Raw genomic sequence first — 21,294 nt, 5'->3', positions numbered from 1 at the left:
GCACTTGCCCTCCTGCAGCGTCACCCCCCCACTCCTTCAGACCCATCCACATCCCCCTCTCCCATACCTGTCCACCATACACGCAGACGCACCAGATCACATACCCCAACAGAGACACCCAGAGCACCCACATGGAAGTCAAAGTGCAGATCTCCAGGCACCCAATCTCAGGGGGATGTAGGCACACCCACAGGGAGAGGGGACAGACATCACACATGCAGCCACATTCATTTTCCGCAAGACGCAGAACCCTCTACCTCAACTCCCATGAAGTCCTCGGGTGCAGGTCCTACTCCGGCAGAGCTGGCTTCTGTGTGCAGCAGTGTGTTTGTGAGCAGATTTCCGGAACCACTCGCCACTGAGGAGGATTCCACCACCCCTGCACCCACAACACCAACCCTTCACTCTACTGTCCCTGCGGTGCCGGACCCTGTCCCTGAGGATGCCCCCCACGGGTCACCGACCCTTTGATTCATTTGTGTGCAGGCAAGTTTGGGGCTGTGAGACTCCACTATCTCCCACAACAACAAACGTGATTTTGGACTGGCCATTGGCCTAGTAATATCCGGGACTGTTTACTAACATCTTTTTCCTTTGCTGCTGAATAAAGCATTTTATTTTTCTTTCCAAACATTTGGATTTCTGGTAATTGCTTTAAGTGCTGGGTGCCTACGAGTTGTTGTCATGTTAATGTTTAGGGATTGTGTAAGATGTCTATTTAATGATGTTGATGAGTTGGACCATGGTATCTATGTGCCTTCACAATGTTGCAGCATTTGCTCTTTGTTTGTGTGTGTTCAGTTTGCATACCGACATAGTCCAAAGTGTGTCACTTTCTCAGTGACACATATGTTCTTCACTACAGCCAGTTGCACAATTGTTGTGTTGACTTTTGTGTAGATTTCCTATTTCTTTGTACATTCCCTTCAGCAATGTCCATGCCTTCTCACTATGAATTCTGAACATTGTTCTGTGCTATCCATGCTATTCACTATGCTTGGGTTTGTAGTATGTAGTAATTTCTTCAGGGAGACCATCATACTTTTTCACAGTATTCATGACAATGTTATCAGGCTTGACCTTATGATTCAATTTGTAATACAGCTAATTTGTGCACATGAATCACATTTCGGTGCTTTGTATGTAGGGGTTTTCTACCCTGTTCCTTCCATTAGGGAGTACATGTTTCACCACCTGGACATTCACATCATGGCCGGGATGTACATTACACTTTATTAGTCCATTTGTGCTTCATTTGTTTGGTATTCTGTTACATGACTACACACTATTGAGTCATGATGGAGGGGTGTGTGGGTGCCTGCCAACTCCATGGGTGGATATGCATGTGGGATCAGACAAAACACACACGTGGTGTTTCAAGCAGTGTGTGACAGGATACCATCCTCTGTGGAGTAGGTCACTGCTGTGAGTGATGTGTTGATATGCAACTATCATGAGTGTTAGAGGTTAGGGATGTACACATCCAGGCATGTAGTTGTTGTATGATGGTGGAAATGTACACCCCTATGACTGAGCACTGCTGGCAGTCATAGCCACCCACCCCTCCTATGTCTTGGCCTTGCTGGGAGTCATAGCCACCCACCCCCATACTGTTAGGCACTGCTGAGAGTCATAGCCACCCACCCCCATACTGTTAGGCACTGCTGGGAGTCATAGCCACCCACCCCCATACTGTTAGACACTGCTGGGAGTCATAGCCACTCACCCCCATACTGTTAGGTACTGCTGGGAGTCATAGCCACCCACCCCCTTACTGTTAGGCAATGCTGGGAGTCATAGCCACCCACCCCTCCTGTGTCTGGGCCTTGCTGAGAGTCATAGCCACCCACCCCCATACTGTTAGGCACTGCTGGGAGTCATAGCCACCCACCCCCATACTGTTAGGCACTGCTGGGAGTCATAGCCACCCACCCCCATACGGTTAGGCACAGCTGGGAGTCTTTTCCACCCACCACTCAGATGTGACGCACTATTGCAATGGTGATATGCGCTAGCGTGTGGCGCACCGTACCCCGACATTAATGGCGTATGTGCGGCACGTATCACTATTGCAATGGTGATATGCGCTAGCGTGTGGCGCAACGTACCCCGACATTAATGGCGTATGTGCGGCACGTATTACTATTGCAATGGTGATATGTGCTAGCGTGTGAAGCGCCGTACAGGTGCACTTCGGTTGTTGCGGTACGTTGTACTCACCGTCTGCGTCGTCGTCGGTTTCTATGTACGAGGTCGTAGGCGTACACAACTGGGATGACACGGACGATGGGGTTCATGTCATGTATGTCGTGTACCGGTGTGCGGTTGTGGCCGGACTGTGCTTTTACAGCTGTTTTCAAGTCCCGTAGGAGAAGGGTCGTACGGAGTGTCACTGGAACGAATCGTACTTCCTGGTCCGGATACTCCCGCATTTTAACGTACGGACGTAGCGTACAATCCGTATGTACTTGTTGTTGTACGGTGTTTGGTATGGTTCGTAGGGGGATCAGCTTTGGGTTAGGATTGTACTTGTTTGTACGTACGGGGAGTTGAAGGAGTACGATTGGTACAGGAAATACGCTCCGTACAACTATTTGGAGCGCATTTTTCCAAATCGAAATCGCCCCAAAATATAATTAATTTACTATTCCAACTCCAGTTAGTATTAAGTCAGGGAAGGTGCTGGACACTAAACCTATATAATTTACTATTCCCAATATAGTTTGTATTAAATTAAAAAAGGTGCTGGACAATTAACACAATTAATTTACTATTCCCACTCCAGTTAGTATTAAGGAGTCTATTAGGATGGCGGGCAGATAGCGTCCGCCGGTCTGGCGGTGGCAATCGCCGCACTGCTGGCGTCCTTCCGCCTGCAACCGAAACCCTGAACGCCGCCGGTCCGATTAGAAACAGGGTTGCTACAATTGTTGTGGAATCAGGACCAAACACCGCTGGCGCGCTTACTATGCCGATGGTAGCCAGCCTTTCCGCGCGGACACAGGCAGCCTGGTGTGGGCGAAGGAAGGGCACTGCAGTAGGTAGGATGCGGCGGATGACGGATGGGGGGTCCAGAGCACTCATAAAGTGCGACCGCCATCTTGACGCCTTGGCCAAGTCCCCAGCAATATTAATTTAATGTAATAATTATGCTAAATATTTATACATTTCTATCTATATTTTTTACATATTTGAAAAATAGTTGTATATATGTTTTGCTAACTATTATTCTGTGTATTGTTCTGGACTGTTTTGTGTATAGGTATTTTTGTGGGCGCTGTTATTTTCAAAAATGCTATTGTTTGATTTCTTTAAATACTTTTATTCAATTATAATAACCTCTCAGCTGCTCTCTCAACACTCCTTAGGCTTTATCCTGAATTGATCACGTCTTAATAGGTGTGTTTTGTTTAGGAACATAAGGTCTAAATTTTGCTGTCTAAGGTATATCCTTCATACCTTCTTCCTGTTTTGCGGGGAATGTAAGCCCTATTCATTTAATTAAATAAACTTGTTGGTATTAGTTAACAAAAGTGTTGTGCTCCCTATATTACTTTGTTCCATCTTATCTGGTTACCACATGATATGTCCGTTTATATCCCTTCACAGCCAAACAACAATCCCAAAATAGATCTAACAATGTATAAATATTTCTCATATCTATCATCTTTATATCAGATATTTGTTTCTGATAAAATAAACATTATTCTCCTCACCCTTTTGATACATATTACTGTTACCCTGGATCTATCATAGCGACTTGTGTTCTCCTAACCCCCCAGCCTGTCTCCCTCTTTCTCTTGCCATTTGGTTAACCCCTTAGCTACTGAGCTTCCAAATCCATGCTGAGCTCATTTTTTTAATGTTTAGGGAACTTCAAGCTTAACCCTTCACAAGTATTTCCCACAAAAGCATATCTGGTTTTCCCCCAAAAAATCTCTGCACTTTGGACAGAATTTCTGCACTGCAGTGCTCAGTGCAGAGATCCGCCTTGAGTGCAAAGATTCCACTGTGAGTGCAGAGACTTAAGTCCACTACCTACACATTCGAGGGAGCTAGGTCATCCTCATGTATTGATGACTTTGTTATCTCAAGGAATTGTAGGCCGATTCACAGAACTAACTTAAGACAAAATCCTAAACTTACTACTTTTGGTATTCACAGAAGGCATTTAGTAGTAGTAAAGTTAGGATTTTGCCTTAAATTTGACTTAAGATAAACTTAAGACAAACCTAAGAAAAACTTAAGACAAACTTAAGACAGACTTAAGGCAGACTTAAGACAGACTTAAGACAAACTTAGGACAGACTTAAGACAGACTTAAGACAAACTTAAGAGAGACTTAAGACAGACTTAAGACGACTTAAGTTAGGATTTTGTCTTAAGTTTGACTTAAGTCTGTCTTAAGCCTGTCTTAAATCTGACTTAAGTCTGTCCTAAGTTTGTCTTAAGTCTGTCTTAAGTCTGCCTTAAGTCTGTCTTAAATTTGTCTTAAGTTTTTTTTAAGTTTGTCTTAAGTTTGTCTTAAGTCAAACTTAAGGCAAAATCCTAACTTTACTACTACTAAATGCCTTCTGTACCAAAAGTAGTAAGTTTAGGATTTTGTCTTAAATTAGTTCTGTGAATCGGCCCCACTAAGATGAAGACATTCTTTTACAACCTGAAAACTTTCTTGAGGGGAATTAGTAGCTGTACTGATTCGTTCTAAGAATCACTACAACTACACTTGAACCACTTGTACTGCTTTTTGATTATTTTTTTTTAATTTAGATTTCTTTATTGGCATTTAAACAACAACAAGCACCACAAGTAGTACAGAATACATTAAGAAGCAATGGCAAAAGGTAAACGAAAAGATAACCCCCTTGTACATAAATGAACAATAGTCCAATAGCAGGACCTACAGTAGTGTGAAGGGTGCCAGGATAGGTGGGAAAAATTGGATGTGTACCCAAAACAAGAGAAAGCACCCAAATCTGTAGAGGAGTAGCCAATATGTACATCGCAAGGGAAAGACAACCAACTAAACATTAACTGGTAACACCCCTCGGCTGGCACTGCTATGTGCAGCTAGGTAGTGATGTGATATTATGAGGGGTTGGAGCACACTACTAACATGAGAGTAGAGGCGAGTAGTCATTTGAGGAAAATTAAAAAGAGTGAGGGGGAGGATAGAGAGAGGGGAGAGTGCGAGCAGGGAATGGGAGGCGCCCCAAAGTGTTCCTCCCCAGAAAGCATGAGGACACTTACGACTGGCGAGCATGCATGGGTAAATGAGGGAGCACCTTGGAGCTCATTGAAACCATCCCCATGGCACTTGCACAGCACGCCTCGCTGACTGGGGGGTGGATTCAGACTGTCAAACAATTTGATAACATAGGTGTCCCATATCGTAACCACACCTCCCCCACCTCGCAACCAGAGGCCATGCACCATGGCATCTGCCTCCACCAGAGCCCATTTGTGAGTTACTTGAAGCCAGCACTTGATTTTGGGTGATTGGTGGGCCTTCGAGGCCATGGCAAGTGTATGCCTAAAAAGTAACAATGCTAGATCAACTAACTTCAAATAGTGTTTGTTGCTTTTATTGCATTACATGATCCCCATGAGGCAAACAAGCCTTTTTGATCTCAATTGGGCATCAATCCCTGCTGATACCTATTCCATCACCTGAGTTAATGGGCACTCCCATACCATGTGTTGAAATGCAGCATCTGCGTTACAACATCTCAGGCATGTCAAAGACACCATCGGGAACATGTTGTGGAGACAATGCAGTGTAAGGTAGGCTATTCAATTGGGTGAACTTCAGATGAGCAATGCATTAAATTCACTTCACGTGTTCCAAGCCCATAGTTCACTATTTTGTGGTTAAGGCTGTACCTAGGTAATCATCCCATTTGGGCTTGGCCTGAAGCAAGAAGTCCATGCAACCTCCCTGCAGCATCGCGTATAGCACAGAGAGCGTTGGGCGACCCAACCCATGTGCTAAGATGCACTGCAAACCTAAGTGCGTTGGGAGTTCAGCCTATCCTGATGCCCAAAAGACCTCAATGGCTGCCATAATTGCGTTGTGGGCAAACAAAAGACCGGCTCCAAGATTGTGAAGTTCCTGCACACCCTGGAAGGACAATGGAGCACCGTCGCTATAAAGGTCACCGAGTTGTGTAATCCCAAATTCCAGCCATGGGGTAGAGTCATGCACCCCTAGCAATGCAGAAGAGGGGGAGCTGTGGGGCATAAGGGGCTGGTGCCCGTTGGGTTGCATTTATCATCTCCAAAAGAGTTTGGCCACATGCATAAGCCTACCCAGTCCCCTGGTCAGTCTTAACAGCAAGAGCAACCATTCCAGGATGCCCAAGCCTCTCAAGTCCGCCCTGATCAGGCTACCATCACAAGTCCCATCTCCGGCTAGCCAGTGCATAAGTCCTTCCAGTAGAGCTGCTGCAAAATACATTTTCAGATCTGGAACCCCAAGCCCCCCTCGGTCATAGAGTATTGAAGGATGGGAACTGATACCGGTTTCCAAGCAGGTCCCCAAATAAGTTTGGATTTTAAACTCCTCAAGCTCCTGAAGAAGAATCTAGGTGGCATCACTGGAAGAGCCATGTAGAAATATAGGTGCCTTAGGAGGACCAGTATCATTACCACCAATGCCCTACCCAGAGGTGACTGGGGATCCGGGTCCAGAAGTGCATGGATTGGTATATTGAGGTTATGGCCCTACTGTGATTGCCATCTAGCAGGTCCCTGTCCTGGTGGCAAACATTTACACTGAGGTAACTAAAAGTACCAAAACCACAAGGAAGGCGCCCAGCTGTCTGCACCGCTTGGTACTGTGGCTCAACTTAGCACCGAGGGCAGGCTCACCACTTGCTCCAATTCATCTTGTTGCAGGGATTCTGCACACACACAGAACTATGCATAGGATTAAAGGACCTTGGTGTATATGGACCGAGTCATTCTACCACCTTAGAACCCATGAGCCCACGACCGACTAGCTATAGTGTCTCACTTGCTCTCCTACTCAGTCACAAAGAAACAAATGATTAGACCCCCCAGAACACATCACTCCCAGATCTGTCAGGAATTGTGGTAACAAAACACACCCTTGCGCTCGTACTCTTTTACTTGTCCACAATAGGGTCTGACAGAGACTGAAAGCAGTTTAAAGTATTTATTTTAACTAACATGCCCTAACATGCTGTATATGTGCCACAACAAGCAGGAAAATGCATAGTACAAATGCTGGCAGCATAGCAGCTAGTCCAAAAATCATAAAGGGGGAGGTCATCATAGAAAGACAATAGATTCCAACCTCCCTCCCCTTGCTAAGAAGCAGTATTGTTCTATATTAGATGATCTCTGGGTTTTGTCAGCAGACCCCATACCTTTGCCTATAGATGGTAGATCTACATCATAGATGCTGTCTCGCTCTTCTTCCTGGAAACCTCCCTCTTGAAGTGTGTCCTACCTATTCATGTATTCTAATAAGACCAAAGTATGTTGTCCAAACAACATCTGCATCAGTATGCCTTGTCTATTGACTAAGGCCTAGCCAGAACAAAATAACAAGGGGCATTGTTGTTTGAACTTGCACAAAATGTTCAGTCAAAATCCCAGGAACATGCAGAGAGTTAACACAGCGATGAGTTCTCATGTGAAAACAGCGTAGAAATTATTGCAAAAAATAAAGACGTGCAGTAACGTGCGCAAAGCAGGAGGCAGGCTGCAGCAATGTCCCTAAGGGCCACGTGACTACCTTAAGGTCTGCCATCTCTCCGAAAAGATCAAGGAAATCATGGAGGACCGGTAAGGCTTGTGTTGGATCTCTGGGAAATACTAAGACAGAATCTGTGTAGATTGACACAGTGTGCCAGTCCATTTCCACCGAATCCCCTAAGCAGGGCCCTTGTTGCACAGCATGGCAGCAAGTGGCTCAACAGCGAGCACAAAATAATACCAGCTACAAAGAGCACCCTTGCGTGGTCCCCCTGCCTACGGAGAAAGACTGCGAGATCTGACAACCGGTGTGGATCCTCGCCTGCAGGTCAGTGTATAGGAGCTTGACCCTAACAAAGAAGACAGTGCCCATCCCAAGTACTTCCAGGACTAATAGTAAATAGGACCGACTCAGCGTATCAAATGATTTTCAAAATCCAGGAAGACCGCTACGGATGTGCGGGCCCCCCGACCATTGCATGCAGGATGTGACATAGACACCGAATGTTGGATTGCGTCGCCCCCTTGAGGCACAAACCTGCATTGGTCTGAGCGAACAAGGGAGACATTGGAAACAGCCAGTTGCAAGTACCTTACCTACATTGTTTTACTCAATGTTTAACATCAACAATGGTTGATATGAACTCATCTCAAGAGGATCCCACCGCGGCTTCAGGAATACCACTGTATTGGCCCCACAGATTGACCTCGGAAGAACACTCCAGTGATGCACCTCTCGATATATATTCAGCATCCGGGGTGCCAGAGCAGCCCATAGGTAGGATAATACTCCACAGGAAAACTATCCATGCCCAGGTCCTTGCCACGGGCCATCTGTTGGATTGTCAGGGTGGTCTCCTCTATCTGAAGAGGCTGCCCCAGGTCCAACAGCTGTAACGGAGTCAAACGGGGAAGTGCCGCTGTCTGCAAATAGCCTCGCACCTGCTCGGTGGGGACTTTCAGGGGTAGGAGTACAACTCTTCATAATACTGAGTGAATACTTCATTGATATCTGTCAGAGTGTTCAGCATGTGGCCTGCACTAGCACGTATGGCACCTACCAAGGGCCTCAGGGCCTCTGTTCGGAGCAGCCATGCAAGCGTTCACCTCAGCTTATCACCATCAGCATGCTGGCAGGCTAGAGAGGCTTTATAGTCAAGATCACAAATGTGCTTCACCTCTTCCGGATACCCATGGTGCAAAGTCACCAAGTGTGAGCGGGCAGCAGACATTGACATCGCTGCAAGCTGTGTGGTCTGCAGATATGCTTCTACAGTCATCACACTACGAGTGAGAGGTGACTAAACTCACCCTTTTGTGCCGATGCAGTGGCTCCTCATGACAACCTTCATGGCGTTCCACTCCAACCTCCGGGAGCCCACTGACCCTGTATTTTCCTCAACATATCAAAAGATGTGTGCAGCTATGTGGTCTCTGTATACCACATCCCATAAGGCTTCTGTCCGGAGCAGCAGGCCAAGATAGGATGCCTTGTCCCTCCCCACTGAAAACTTACCAGTAACGGATTATGATCAAAGAGGGTTCTACCCAGTTACCCCAAACCTCTTATCAGGGGTCATAAGTCTGCATTGCAAAAGAGGTAATCCAACTTAGTGTGGGCCTGATGTCCTGGTGTGTAGTAAGAGTACTCTGCCTCTCCAGGGTGCCACAAGTACCAGACATCATGCAAGTCAGACAAACTAGACCAGTGCTGGAAATGTGTCATTATCTGTATGCCTGGGTATCGAGAGGTTGAAGTTTGTGTCATGTATGCACTTAAAGTCTACCTCCAGAGCCCAAGGGCCTTTGGATCCAGCAACAGGGGGAGGGAGTCTAACAACGCACCTGTGAGTTGTTGGGTGCATAGAGTGACACCATGGAGAAGAGACGCCCATCTAAGGTACCCTCCAATGTCACATAAAGGCCCTTCTTGTCAGCAATGACGCTAGTCTTTATGAATGATACCTCCAGAGCAACCCAGATAAGGACCCCTCGGGTGTAAGCTGAATTTTCAGTCCCATACACCTGCCCACTCCACTGCTTATTGACTTTATATAGCTTGCCCTGTGGTCATGTGGTCAGATGTGTTTCTTGGAGGCAGGGAAAGTGAACGTGGAGGTAGGCATATATTCTTTGGTGTCTGGCAAGGGTTGCTATGCCATGAATGTTCCAGGTTAAAGTATGAAAGGTAATAGCTATAATCAGAAGCATAGAGTTCAAAACCCAAAAATATCGTAGGGTGATTTTCGGGCCACTGTGGACAGTGCCTATGGGTGACCCAGAGCCTCCTGTATCTGATCCTGATTCGAGTGGGTGGTCAACCTGTAGCAAAGCAAATGGGTTTGAGCTGTGTTGCTAGACCTCCCTCACTGCTTTAGCCTGCACATCAACCACCTGGTCTCGGGAAGGTTAGGCCCTAGTAGACCTCTTTTTGTGCCAGCATGGGTGGGGCATCAAGTAGTCCCCAGGGTGGACCTCTGCAGGAGCATTTGGGGCCACATCCCTGGCATGGAGCCAAGTCCAGATGGCCTCCAGGGTGGTGAAGACTTGGGACCTCTCTCCATGAACCTCTTATAGTTTTGCTGGGAACAGAAGGACACACTTAAAGTTCAGATCCCAAAGGCACTGCTTGACCTTGAGAAAGGAACCTTGGCGCCTCTGTACCTTGTGCAGTTAAATCAAGAGAAGTAGTTATCAGGGCACCCTTGTGACTCCCAGAACCTTTCGCACAAAACTGTTGGATCACCAGATCACTGTCTCAAAAGTTGAGTAGGCATGCAATAATTGGACGTGGTGGAGCTGCCAGTGCTGCTGGCCTGCAGGGTATTCGGTGCGCCCTCTCCACCGAAAACGAACGTAGGGCCCGATTCACAGAACTAACTTAAGACAATATCATAATCTTTTGGTGTTCACAGAAGGCATTTTGTAGTAGTAAAGTTTGGATTTTGTCTTAAGTCTGTCTTAAGTCTGTCCTAAGTTTGTCTTAAGACTGTATTAAGTCTGTCTTAAGTCTGTCTTAAGTCTGTCCTAAGTTTGTCTCAAGTTTGTCTTCAGATTGTCTTAAGTCTGTCTTAAGTCTATCTGAAGTCTGTCTTAAGTCAAACTTAAGACAAAATCCTAACTTTACTACTACTAAATGCCTTCTGTGAATACCAAAAGTAGTTGGACAGATTTAAGATATCCTTAGGACAGACTTAAGACAAACGTAGGACAGACTTTGTCTTAAGTTAGTTCTGTGAATCGGGCCCGTAGGGATCCCACCAGCCACAACTGTGTCCATCAGTAAGGTCTAAACAAAGAATTGAACATTGGGCCCCTCCGATCATTCTGGGAAACTCCGCTGGCAGATATGATTGCATTGCAAGTGACCCTCGACATCATCCTCCGTGCTATGTACAGAGGCCACTTCCGCACTCACCACCTTCATCCGGGCCTGAAGTTCCTGCACTGTGGGCCCCAGGGTGGACAGAGAGGACTCTTTGTTGCTCACTCAGCCTGTCAGCTTACAGTGGACGGCCCTGAGCAGGTTCACCTCAATGGAGACAGTATCAATCCTTTTCTCGAGTGATGTCTTGGAGTGCAGGTTCGTCTGCAAGACCTTCTTGACCTGGGCAGAGTGTGCATGCAGGGTGGCCTCCAGATAACTAAAGGTTTCTGTGGTGCAGTCCATGGGCACGCAGGAGGACACTGTTGTGAGTGAATCCTGCAGCAAGAGCTTGGTTGCCTTGTTTTTCACTACTATACTGTCACACAAGGCAGTTCTGATGTGGAGAGAGAACCGGGACGTTGAGGTCTACCGGGTCAGGGCAAATGATCAGGGGAACAGACTCACCAGCAGCCAACAGGCCACATGGGCCACATTCTTCTACCCCTGGATAGTTGCCGACTGGTCACCCTGCTGCAAGAAACAGAAATTCACCACGCTGTGGCCGGCCCTGGTGGGACTTTGTTGAGCTGACTCCGATGTGCCCAGTACTGTAGAGGCTACACTTGGTCGAGCAGCACAGAAGCAGCTACTGCCATTTAGATTCTGCCAACCTGCAAGTCAGTGGGCAAAATGTGACTGTTGAAGAGGGCAACAAGAGGGCAGCAAAAGGGCTCATGTGTGATCCTGGGGGTACCAGTGTTGAGGCCAGGCTCACCACCAGGGCATGGCCATCCTCCAGTCAAGCCCCATTGTAACCAGGAGAATGCAAGGCAGATAGCACCTCTATAAGTGGTCGGCAGATGAAATACCTGGTGCTCAAGTGGGGGACACTCCACCTCTTCATGCATCTCCCCACACAGCAAAGGTAATTAGCAGCAACATATATTGTTCACAGGCGGCTAGTGAGGTCTGATGACGGTGCAGGCAGTATCAGGCACCGCCCATGAAGACACACAGGTTACACACTGCACCCTCATCTCAGCGGACTGGCCAGGGGCAGCCTCGCCTGTGAGAGCACAGGTCCAGGCAGTCACCAGCCAGAGAAAGTCATAGCATATGGGAGAGGATGGCCTTACACGCTCCCTGGGCTCCCAATTCACAAATCTAAGTTAGGGAGGCCCCTGGCAAATGGCTTAGGCTCACCCATCAGGCTCACCCGGCAGACCCCGGTGTACCACGCACCCCTGCAGCTCAATAACAGGCTGCTCCCTGTCTCATATTCCCCTTGAGGCCAGAGATAATAGGCCCCTAGGTGAAAGCCTTGACACCGGGGAGTCCTGCATGCAGACCAAGATCAAGTTGGATGCACTCTCACCCCGGTGCTCATAGGCCCTCCAGACCTAGTTGCAGGATGCAAGAGACAGCCTTATCTTCAAGGCCGTCCCTGAGGTACCACACTGCTCCCAGGATCAGGCTTCATGGGACACTCAACGAGGTATCTCAGGCATCCCCCTCTGAGCTCTGCAGCGACAGCAGTGGGGCAGCAATCCCCTGTGGTATCTGCTTGCCACACAGAGTGCCTGGGTAGCTTTCCGCTTATGATTAAATCTGGATGGACAGGACTAGCCCAGGATATTGGACGGACTGTCAGCAGAGCTCACAACAACATGTCAGATGCAGCGGCCGTCTATGATACACCCTCTCGCTTTTTGATAGAGTTTCAGTCTATTCCTATATATCTTCTTGTCGTCTGCTTTATAACCTGCCCCCCACTTCATTTCTAAATGTTTGCGATGTTTCTTTTCCTATTAAAGAGCCAGAGAGAATCAGGGTGCAGGTGCAGATCACATAGGTGAATGTTCATTTTTTGGAGGAACCAGTTAATTGGCTGCTGTTGTAGGCCAGTGATTAAATTGCTCTAAATATTTTTTGAGACCTTACTAAAGCAGCAAGAGATTCTTACACTATTTTTGTCACTGACACCCAAGGTAGGAATGTTAACCTTGAAAGATATGAGCCTATGATCTGTTCATACAACAGGCAAATGGCATTCTGAAATTATGCCTTCTAAACAGTACATCTGTTGTGTATCCTGCCTTATATGTGAGTCCTTGTTAGAACTGGGATTCCTGGTGGACTGAGGTATGCACCCAGGCCAGGCAGGAACCACTAAGTCATGGTAAACTAAGTATACACTAGCAAAGAGCCTATGCATGTTGTAAGTATATGGGTCCACTGCCAGTGAACCATGCACAGGAGAAGGGGTACAGACTTTGATATCCCTGAGCCTCAAGTAGCAGGAGGCAAGCTAACAAGCCCTTGGAGCACACTTGGAGAAAAGGCAAAGTCCAGCTCTCCTTCAGCAAAGTCAGAGAGCAGCAGGCAGCAGGGCATCCAGATCAGCAGGTCAGTTGAGTACTTTGAGCAGCACAGCAGTTAATTGGCAGAGCGTCAGTTACAAGCCCAGTAGTGTCTGATTTTAGTGGGTGAGAGACCCATAACTTATACGCCAAAGTGCTTTTGAAGTGGGGTTGACTTCAAAGAGGGATCTTTGAGGTGCACGCGTATCCTTTCAATCCTGCGATGTCTGCCATGTTATCTATGAGAGTAAATCATCCTTTATGTGGGAAAAGGACACTAACTTTTCAGTGAAGTGTTAGCACCTCTCTTCCATCCTGCCTAGGCAGGACCATCAGAATGCAGATGTATACATATGTGTACTCAGACACACCTAGTCTTCCTGTGTTTATGGCTGTCTAGAGGGAATACACAAAGTGTAGCTATCACCCCACTCCAAATGTGTATTGAACACAGGCTTCAAGGCACACAGAGCAGTAAGTGCATCTAAATGTCTACATTCTAAAAGTGTAATTTCTAAAACTGTAATGTTAAATCCAACTTCACCAGTAAGGAGGACTTATAATTACCATTCCAAAGATATAAAACATGAACTGGCTACTCCTCTCTGATCAGGTATTACAGCTTAAAAGTGTACTAAGTAAGTCCCAATATAAAGTAATGAGAGGGGTAGGCCTCTAAGTAGTAAAATATGAATTTAGCTGTTTGTCACTACCAGGTCATGCAAAATAAAAAAGTACATGTCCTATCTTTACTTACACAGCACCCTGCCTTTAGGGCCACTTTGGGCATACCTTAGGGGTGGCGTATTTATAAGGAAAAGACAGTTTAAAGCTTGGTAAGTCATTTTAAATGCCAAGTTGAAATGGCAGTAAACTGCACACACAGGCACTGCAGTGGCAGGGATGAGACAGGGTTAAAAGGCTACTTCTGTGGGTGACACAATCAGTGACGAATCCCACCAATAGCATTTAACTTACTGGCCCTGGGTATATGGTATACCACTTTACAAGTAAATGAAATATGGCATTCATGTTTACACCAATTACGCACATGTTTAGGGAAGAAGCACATGCATGTTAGCACTGGTTAGCAGTGGTTAAGTGCTCAGAGTCCTATGTCTAGTGAAAACATTCCACAAAACATGGAGGCAAAAAACAAAAGGTTTGTGGAAAGACCTCCCTAAGGATGACAGGTCTAGCAGTCCTGAAAATAATTATGGTAGATTCAGGGCCACTAGAGTATCCACAAATTAAGTGCTAGCGTAGCCTGCATATGATCTATGTAGGGACTAAAATCTACACCTACTGTGATGTTTGCTTACCTGGCGCAGAAGGGCGCTAGTGTTTCCCCAGTCGAGTTAACAAAATCTGTGGCAGGGCTGAGATGGTGATAAATATGCACCCCAGATACAGAAAAATTAGGATGGATTTTCACCGAGAAGCAGCCGTGGTCGGTAGTGGGATGACCTACAGGGTGGTGACGTGGGGAGGGTGAGGGGCAGGGTGGGGGTGGTAATGTATGGATTACAGAGTTTTACAGGTAAGTAAACATATAAATAAATAAAACGAATTTTGTTGCACCAAATGCGATGCAGTGCGCGCAACGAAATTCGTTTTATTTATTGATATGTTTACTTACCTGGAAAACTCCGTAATCCATACATTACCACCCCCACCTTGCCCCTCCCCCTCCCCACGTCACCGCCCTGCAGGTCATCCCACTACCGACCGCGGATGCAGAGAAGCCCAGCTTTTCTGTGTTAATAAGGCTGTCCAGAGGAAAAATGGAGCATTGCGGTTTGTAGTGAAATTCTCTGACAAAATCATATGTAAAAAACCAAAGAATTGCAACTTTATCTAGGTAAAATTACCCTTCCTGGCCATGTTCTTCTATCTGTCAAAATATATAGAGGTATGCCCAAATATTCCCATGGTACCTGGGCTTCATATATTTCAGACAAAAACATGGTATACTATAGGTATCAATCACAGTATTAACTTTGCCACAGTGAAATATTCCAATTTGACTTAGAATCAATCAGATCAACAGTTTATTCTATTGTTACTATATGATTGTCCATGTAGTGTTTCCAATTCGCAAACAAGTCCCTGGATCCCAGTTAAAACACATAAAAATACATAATCAAAACCATCACCATGAAACACAATCAAAATCAAATCTTAAATTATTCTTTTTATTTTTACAAAAGAACGTGATTGATCAATTCTTTTGACATGCAATACCCAAGGAGGTCGTCATAAAAAAACATCACATTTATAGGCAATCATGCCCTCTCCTTGTTTTAAAGTCCGTATAATTCCTTTGTCCGTTAAATTTTTTACAAAGAATTTCTTCTGTAGATATTGTGGATGCTTTTTGGCCAAACTTAGGCACAGATTTACAAGGTCTGCTGCATCTCAGCAATTCAGCAGGGATGTGCCAGAAAACTTGCGACACACAAAATCACTCGTGCGCCACCACTGATGTGCCGCATTTCCAATGCAGCGCACCGTGGAGCACGGATGGACAGATGCGTGTCGCATCCACTGGCGTAAGGGCGACGCATTGCTGGAGTTGTGTCGCAAACACAACATAGCTCCATCAAGACTCAGGGCCTCCCTATAAAATGCTGCGTCACTCCTTACGCCTGCTTCAAGCAGGCATAGAGTTTTGACGCAGCATGGCTGTAAAAGAGACTCAGTGAAATATTGTAGATTTCACTGTGTCACTTTTACGAGGCGTTCCTGTGATGGAACGCCCACCCGCGCGCCGGAACGCCCACATGAACCCTGACGCAGGTTTCATGTGGCGCAGGGCTTTACAACGTGATGCATCTACCTCGATGCGTCACGTTGTAAATAAGTCGCAACATGGCGCATGGTTCACGCCGCCGCTGCGTCACAGAAGTGACGCAGTTGTGGCGTAAATGTAGCGCAAGGGGTTTGTAAATCTGCCCCGTAGTTTACAGGCCTCTTCAGGACTGGGAAGACCCAAGTACCTTGAAATACAGCTGCCAAGTTTATTCAAATGTATTCATATATGTCAACCAAGGCACAACTTCTGATGCTAATAACTGTCTGCAGTGCCTTCGCCATGGGGGAAGAAGCCTCTTTCCACCTCGATGTTGAGCTGTGACTGCCACGAAGCATGCAGCCCATGTTCCTCAACACGATGTGCTGGCCACAGGGTTCTGCAACTCAATTTCTCACAGAGTCAGTGTTTGTTTCAGTTTGCCACCCTCTATATGGTCATGGAACACTGAAGTGACTTCTGATATCCTAATAATGAGCGCAGGGGGTCCTTTATTCCATATAATAATAATGCTACTATCAATTCCAGACGAATTATGGAAGTATACACTACTAAAAGCAGAAAGCAGAATTAATAACAAAACAGAAAATTCAGCAAGACAAGGAGATCTAGCATGTACTAGACTTCTTGTGCCAGTAATCACTGTAAATGATGTGATAATGTTGGTGGCAGGGAGGCCAGGCAATCTAAAATGAGCATAAGGCTAATTACAAGGGATGATTGTGTGAGAGGGAGGAAAAATAGGTGGCGAAATGAGATCTTTGTGATATCACAAATGAGAGTGATTGAAAGTAGCTAGTAAAGAGCAAATCTGAAAAGGTTTCATGAGTTTTTCATGTTGTCTGTCCATGAGATTGAGAGCGATGATATCTCTGTGGGAGCATGATTTCTGTTGTCTCACTCTTGAAGAATATTCCATCGGTTTCTCTGCTTTCAGATAGGAGGATTGTTTTGGAATTTTGCCAACTAGAGCTGTTTTACAGTGCAACAGGCTTTTGTGTTCCCAGAGCACTTTGGAGATATAGAGGCAACCACAGCTGCTTAACAAGGCCACTCTATGGCCATTCTCCTGGGAGGTAGCCTCAGCTAATCTGCCTATCCCTGCCTCCTGCTAATCAACATTTAAAAGGATTGAGCCCTCCAAATTTGCTTCCGTTTTGACTGTTTGTAGGCCGGTACTACCACAGGATTTGGAAGGGAGACTCCTGGCTTTTACCAACTGGGTTTGGTCTACCTTGTCGTCCGTTGCTATTCCTACTCCAGCAAGGCGTACCAAGGAGACTCCTTCTAAACCGTGGTATGCAGCTGAACTGACTCTATTGAAACAAGACTGTAAAAAATTGGAACGCTTGTGGTGTCTCAGCGAGTATTGCCCAGTGGCAATGGGTATGCTTAGACAGAGACAGAAAATGTGTTATGCTGCAATCTCCCAAGCAAAAAGGGACTATTATGATGTCCATATTGATCAAGCTCAAAACAATTCGAAGGAAACTTTGCAATTGTGCATAGCTTTATGTCACCCATAGCACAATCAAGTCCTCTGCCAGCCACAGATGCTTGGTGTGACATGCTGTCTAATTTGTTTATGGACAACATTTGAGTGATTCAAGCAAGCTTTATACCATGTCCACCTAACTCTCTGTCATCTTCCTCTGCTCCCAACTCTCCCAGGAACTCTCTGGGTAATTTTTCCCCAGTTGATCTGCCTAGTACATTGCAAATGTTGAAGGGACTAAAATCTGGCTCACCTGCTGACCCCTGTCCCGCCAGATTAATGGCAGCAGTAGCGGAGGCTGTTAATCCTGAGGTTAATAGCATTATAAACTGCTCCCTGCAAGAAGCCTGAGTCCCCGATGATTGGACGAAGGCTAAAATTCTTCCTTTATTAAAAAATCCAGCCCTCATTCCCTTGATTCCTGGTAATTATAGCTCCATTTCTCTTCTTCCCAGTCTCGCCAAGGTCTGTGAGAAGGTATTGAATAGACAGTTGACTGAGTTTGTGGAGAGAGCAGACATCCTGCACCCAGCTCAGTCGGGCTTTCGGTCCTCCTACAGTACCGAATTGGCGCTGGTGGAAGTGTCAGAGACTATTCTAGAGTGCCTTGATGCCGGTGGGAAAGCAGCCTTAGTGCTGCTCGACCTGTCGGCTGCATTTGATACGGTTCCTAATTCGTTGTTGCTTGACCGACTCGTGGAGACTGGTGTCTCAGGGTCGGCTTGGGGTAGGATTAAGTCCTTTTTGGAGGGCCGGGTACAACAAGTCTGGCTTCCACCGTCCGCGTCTGCCTCTCTGCCAGTTACTACTGGGGTTCCACAGGCGTCATCCCATAGCCCCCTCTTGTTTAACATCTATCTTACTACCCCAGTCATATTGGCTGAGGATCTGGGGGGCTAAGGTGATCGCCTATGCTGACGATACCCATTTACTTTTCACCTGGAAAAAGGATGAGGAATTCGTGGCACCCGTTCAATTCTGCCTGTCTACGGTATTTAAGTGGCTTGCGGGCGCCCAATTAAAATGCAATGAGGACAAGTCAGAGATACTCTTGTATGGTAAATTTCCCCCTGGCTTCAGAGATCTGATCTGGCCGTCTGCATTTTTGTCACCAACTTCCAGCAGTTGTTTTGCTAAGAACTTGGGAGTTTGGTTTGAGGATAATACATCTTTTGCCACCCTGGTAAAGAGACTCTCAGGGTGCTGCTTTTGCCCCCTCAAAATCTTGAGAATGTTTCTCTCACAGGCGGCGAAAGAGACTGTAGTCTGCACGCTCATTCTCTCCCGCCTTGATACGCTAATGTGCTTTATGTGGGGATTCCAGCATACTATCGTAACAAACTGCAAGTGGTACAAAATGCAGAGGCGCAGCTTTTGGGAGAGATTTCCATAAGAAGTAGCGTGCGAGGCTATCTCCGCTCCCTACATTGGCTCCCTATGGTGGCCCGGGTGAAATTTAAATCTATTACTATTGCCCATCGTGCCCTGCATGGCCTTGGGCCAACCTACCTGCAAAAAAGGTTTTCTTTTTATGTTCCGGGGAGACTGCTACGCTCCTTCACTCTCCGCTTGGCACAGGTTTCCCGCTTTTATCGGCACAGGCTGGGTGGCTCTTTCCTGGCCATTTTGGTGGCCCAGGCCTGGAACGCTTTGCCGCTTGCACTTCGTAATATCAAAGATCCTGTGGCTTTTAAAAAAATGATAAAAACTCCTCTTTGTCTAGTTTAGTTGTGGTTTCAGTCCCTCTGTGCTCGCACCGGGACACTCCTTGGAGTAGCTGTGCGCGTTAGAAAACTAATTAGCATAGCATAATATATCTCTATAATGTGGATCATCGCGGCACATATTTTACATCAACACCGTCACAATGGGGCCTTCCCTCATTTGCATGGGGACATGGCCCCATGCAAATGACAAGTTATTATTGTAACCATGTCTCATTACAGACAGAGCCACTAAGGCAAATAACCTTTTGGGAAAGGCACTGACTGTGCACGATACATAGGTAGTACAAAGTCCGTACTTCCCCTATAGGCCACCTGTAGGAAGGAGGTACAGGGGTCAGAGGCTAGGTACCCTTCTTAAGGCAGGTGAGTGATGCAAAGTGAATCTGAGCCGATGTGCTCGATGTTTAATTTGAATACTGGCTGCAGACCCCCTTATTATTTTTTTGACTTTATTTAGATTGGGGATTCATTTACTTGCATGTAATGGCCAATGCTGTGTGTGTTTTATCTGTATCATGTACATATTTAAGTGGTTCTACTAAAGGACTGAATTTTGTGAAACTTCACAATTAACGAGGTTTGCTTCAGTAAAGAAGGCACCTAATACGACTGGGTGATTCTGACCAGGGAAGAAGAACATGTGCAGCCAATGATGCTTCATAAAAGTCATACAAACATTGCCAGATGGGGAAGCAGCTGTTTAATGATGACAATAGCTACAAAGACATTCAATACGATCAGAAGGCATGCATTTCTATTTGGTAAGGCACTGCAAGTCTTCCAAATGTCTGCCAACAAGGCATGCCAACATTTATGGTTGAAATTCAGGAGCTTTCTAATTTCCCAAATCAATATTTGTCTTGTCAAGGTGGTTATATCAAAAAAGCTATTCATAATATATCCAAGCAATCATACGGATTCTGTGACTGAATTCTGTCATTTTTTAGGCTGATCTGTCCTCGGGGATGGTAAAAGGCAAATAGACACCAGGGATAAATATAATATTTATGTTCAAGGGGCCCCACCCTTGGGCAAGAGTCCCTTCCCTCAGATCGGTCATTTTCTTTTGAAACTAGGGGGTGGGCATAACTGGTATAATTCTCTTGCCTGTAATTACTCATATTTACTTCAAATTTACTCGTAATTATGCATAATTACGTGAGAAGCATAATCAAGCATTTAGCGCTTATTTCTTAGTGCAAAATGCATGCTGGCATTCAATATGTGCAGGAGGATGCACTTTGTGCAACAAAAATAGCACTAAATGCTCTAGGACTTTCTGTTAGATCATTGTTACTATACTCCTGTGGTAGAACTTTTGCAAAAGAAACAAATGATGGATGGAATGCTGGACAATGCAAACATTCACCCCCAGTCTCAAGGATCTGGGTTAAATCCTCATTCTTTTGCTCACCACACCACCTCAGTTTGGACCCAGCCATATGCAAATCAGTGTTGATCTTGTTCCTTGTGGGAACAGTCCAGCCCGAACTTTTGCCACAGGTTACATTTAATTACTTGAACTGTCATAATTGCATAATGACGATTATTTGCATCTAAAGAGTAATGCATAGTTACTGAAATTACTCCTATTACTCTGGCCCGACATAATTAAACTTTCACCCAGGCCTAGTGGAAACTCACTGTACACCAGAGATTAATGTAATAATTATGGAAAAGAAGAACAGCCCCTCGATATCAGCCATTTTTAGGGTGATCTGCTCCCCGGGGGTGGAATCCAACTAGACACCAGGGATGTGTGGCCATATATTTTATTCATGAGGAGTGACCCCTTGGTCAAGGGGTGCTCC

Source organism: Lissotriton vulgaris, chromosome 6 (genome assembly GCF_964263255.1).
Source record: "Lissotriton vulgaris chromosome 6, aLisVul1.2, whole genome shotgun sequence".
NCBI classification, from domain to species: Eukaryota; Metazoa; Chordata; class Amphibia; order Caudata; family Salamandridae; genus Lissotriton; species Lissotriton vulgaris.
Note: the sequence above shows the minus strand (reverse complement) of the source record.